Source organism: Vicia villosa, unplaced genomic scaffold, assembly GCF_029867415.1.
Source record: "Vicia villosa cultivar HV-30 ecotype Madison, WI unplaced genomic scaffold, Vvil1.0 ctg.000244F_1_1_3, whole genome shotgun sequence".
NCBI lineage: Eukaryota > Viridiplantae > Streptophyta > Magnoliopsida > Fabales > Fabaceae > Vicia > Vicia villosa.
In genome coordinates, this window is record NW_026705096.1 from 77965 (window position 1) to 82417 (window position 4453).

A 4453-nucleotide genomic window follows, 5' to 3' on the forward strand; every position below is an offset into this window, starting at 1 on the left:
AAGAGGCTGTGATTGAGTTTATTCAAAAACATATTATATATAGGTTTGGAATCCCAGAAAGCATAACAACGGATCAGGGATCAGTCTTTTCTGGACGAAAAATGCAAGACTTTGCCAGAGAAATAGGTTTCAAGTTATTTACTTCTACACCTTATTATGCTCAAGCAAATGGCCAGGTTGAAGCAGCAAATAAAGTAATAATCGGCCTTATTAAGAAACATGTAGGAAAGAAACCCAAGAATTGGCATAAGACTTTAGATCAGGCACTTTGGGCTTGTCGAACATCTCCAAAAGAAGCCAAAAATACAACTCCTTTTCAGTTAACATTTGGACATGACGCAGTACTTCCAATTGAGATATGTTTGCAATCAGTAAGAATACAAAGACAAGCAGACATTCCTCCCAACGTATACTGGGAATTAATGATGAACGAGTTAGTAGATTTGGACGAAGACAGGCTTCGAGCATTGGAAATGATAAAGAGGCAAAAGGAAAGAGTGTCCAGAGATCTAGTTTGGAAAGTTATTCTACCTATAGATCGAAAGAATCAGGCACTTGGTAAATGGTCCCCACATTGGGAAGGACCCTTTCGAATCTTAAAAGTATTCTCGAACAATGCCTACGAAATTGAAGAGTTAGCAGAAGATCGCAGGATCTTAAGAGTGAACGGGAAATACTTGAAGAGATATAAACCTAGCATGCATGAAGTAAAGATTGCAAAGACGTAGACACTCAAAGTACTACGAAAAGCCAAAATGGTCAGGCATGTGTCAAAATATACTTCACATTGATCAAAATGGCTTTAGAATCAGAAAGAAGTATGGAAAGAAAAATCAAAACACCAAAATATTCTTTTCATTGCAAGCATGGAAATGCATTTCATTACAAAAAGATCCAGAAATAGGATCTGAGATTACAAAAAGAGAGGAAGGCATAGACATATAAAAAGATTAAACCTAGACTCGCTAGTCAATTCTGGCGTCTAGACTGTTCAGAGATAGCACAGGAACAGGTTCAGCTTCGAACATGTCCCTAGCCCCAGAATCACGCATTCTTCTCACTACGCCTTTCTTGAGAAAAATGTAACTAAGGAGTCTCCCGTATGGAAGACAAGTTACACTTTCTCGACGGTCCACGCCGATAGCAACAGCTTTGACAAGACCTTTGAAGATCATCAAAGGTATGTTAATCTTTCTTCCCCGAATACCACAGAGAATAAACTCCAGATCTTCAACCATGATGTTATTCTCATCAATCACCCGAGGTTGAAAGTTGCCTACGAGCATTTGGTGCCAAATCCTGATGGTTTGTGCGCTGTAGCGATCACTATCCATGAGTGTTCTCAACATGATATGAGTAGTCATGCTGAGAACATTATCATCAAAAGTTGCTCCAGTGTTATTGCATCTTATGAGATTGGCAATAGTGGTGGGGGTAATGCTAAGGTGAGCATGTCGAACGGATGAATCAATGGTGGCTCTACCTTCAGGGTCCATGCGTAAAGACGCATTCATCCAAAACTCTGCCACCATATTAGGGTAGATGGCACCCTCCAGGACTTCCTCAAAGTAGAAGTTCAGTTCCTGATTAGCAAAGAGATTTTCAATGTTAATAAAATGACGAAGGAGTTCATCCTCGTCAAGTCTGAACTCACCCTTGATGAGAGCTTTGAGATCGTTAAAGGAAAGAATTCCAGCCATTTCAGGGAAAAATGGTGTTTGAGAGGAAAGAGTTGTGTTTTCTCTTTTTTCTGTGTTTTGGTTTGGGGAAGAAATACTTGAATGAAGAAATAAAAGTGATATGGAACCCTTTATATAGAAGGAGAATACTGAGGGTTGGTTTTTACATTTTTAATGGGTGATTAGACTGCGGTTCGTTTTTCAAAGTAAGAAGTTATGGCCTCCGCCGTTTCCCGCCCTTGGAAGTTGAAAAGTAATCATTAAACTAATGCACGCACGTCTGAAAACCGACGTTTTGGAGAAAGTGACGTCACTTTTAATAATGATTATGGCTAGAAGAAGTGGAAACGTCAAGTCTAGAGGCAAGAGTGCTGCGAAGGATGTTCAGGTTCTACATGTTGTATTTAATAAAAGCACTGTAGGAAATATAAAGATATATTTGGCAGAAAATTGAAAGATTTGTTAAAATTAGTACAAGCAAATATTATAGATAGAAATGGGAGTCAGGCGTACAAATATTATATGTCTCGATTACAAAGTAAAAATCCAACAAATGAAACAAGATTGAAGACATCTAGCTAAAATCCTCAGGGAGATCCCTTTTGATCTTCAGATATTGAGTTTCCCATGAGGACATTCGAAGTTCAATTAGTGCCCTTTGCTTCTTCAATTTTTCGATCTCTGGCACTAACTTCTGGGCAGTCTCGAAATGTTTGATTCCTGACTGCACCACTTCGAGCAAATCTTGTTGGTTAGATTCTTGGAGGGATGCTTGGCTACTTTCAGCTTCCTTTATCTTGCCCTCGAGTATTTTTATTTCTTGTTTCCAGGAGCTGATTTTCTTCTCATATTCATCCATGGCTTTTTGATTCGCCGAATGTTTAAGCTTGAGGGCTTCACCTTGTTTTGTGGCTTCCACAGCAGAATTCCATGAAGAGTCATGAGAGGCCACTATCTCAGATAATTCTTTCTCGACGTTTTGCTTTCGAAGAATGTCAGCTTGGAGTTAGTCAAGGAGAGAGCCTAGCAGAACAATCATCTCTGAGACTTCTGGGGAAACTTGAAGCAAATCTACTTTCTTTAAAAGTTGATTTAAGTTGTAGCTTTTAACAGGGTCCCGGTTGAGAACATCTACAAGATTGACCCCAAAGAATCTCTCTTTTATCTGTCGAAGAAGATTAGGAGTATCTTCCTTGTCACTAGAATCTGCGGTTACAGCTAGAGAAACATCAGGCTCCGAAAGTAAAGAAGTATTCACATTCATGATAGCCCTTAGGAACCCTAGAGGATCAGTTTGTTTAAGTTGTTCAAGCTCCGAAGGAGTAGGCTTCGTAGGGGCAGGCGTCGAAGTTGTCTCAGGAATAGTTTTTACATCGGGAGTCGAAGTTCCTTGAGAAATTGGTTTTTCTGGTTGAGAAATCTCCTCCATGGCATCTTTCTCCGATGCGGAATCTTCGTTGCCATGTGATTGCTGGTTCACATTGTCGCTGCCAGAGAATGGATGATCTTCTTCCAAATCTTTGCCTTGATGAGTAGGTGGGGATTCGTCAGTAGATTGGCTTTCTTCGATTGGCTCATTAGGTAATATAGTGGCAATTGGCCTAACGTCTTCGAAGACTGGTGAGAGAACATGGGTTCTAGCTTGAGAAGTATCTGTTTCGAACGAAGCCAAGATAATCATGAGATTAAGCCTTCGAAAGTTTTAATTGACGAAAGTTGAAATTTAACAATTACCATAAAGTTTATCAACATCAATGGTGAGGCCAGGGTCTTTGAAACCAGAAGTAGCAGTGCCAGCATCATCCTGCAATAACAAGGTAAAATGCCAGTGCAATTAGTTAAATAAAATTACAAGATAATATGTAAGACAAACGCAAGATACCTTGGGTGGATTATTGTCTGGGCTTGAGTTATGACTCTCCAAAACAAGAGCATTGCTGGCAGTCTTCAAAGGAGACTCTTCAGAAGACGCTTTATTGCCAGGAGAAGCAGCTTTGGAGGGACTTGCTTTTTTCCCTTTTCTTGAAGGGGTAACAGCTTTGTGTTTCTTTTTCTGTCCTTGTCTAGTTTGAGGAGGAGATTTGTCTTCACCATCTGAGGCATTGGTCGGAGAAGCTTTACGCTTCGAACCCGTTGGGGGTTTCGAGCTCTGGCAAATGAAAGATGAGAAAGATGAGTACCAATCACAGAATTGTACAAGTTTTAGAGTATGAGATAAGTATTTACTGTGGGCTTCTTATCCGTGACGATCGAATCACTTTCGTTTGGTTTGTCGCTTTTAGATGTCTCAGACTCTTTTGGGGCGGAAGCTTCTTTAATCTTCCTCCTTCGTGCAACAGCTGTAGTTGAGACTGAAATCAGTATATCAGTAAAAGAAAAGAAAAGTCAGTCGAAAAAGATTGCCTTAATCCAAACCTTCAGGTATTGGAGTCAGGACACGAACGTGTTTAAGATCTATATGAAGATGTCCTTTGAAAGTATCCAAGGTATGCTTAGTCGGAACCACTCGTTCGGCGCGTTTTTTGGCACTCTCTTGAAGAATTTTGAGAGCATTCCCACACACGAACCAGTCTGGGAAAGGAGGACTTAGAGCCACACCAAAATCAGCACTTGGTAGTGGAGGGAATTTTGGAGGATGAAGTTTGAAAGCCACTTCATAACGTAGTTCTGGCCGAACATACGAGGGCAATTTCAATTTATTTAGTTTGGTGGAAAACTTTTCGCGCAAAGTGACTGCAGCCTCACGAACGGTCCGACTAAGATCATCAGGCCTA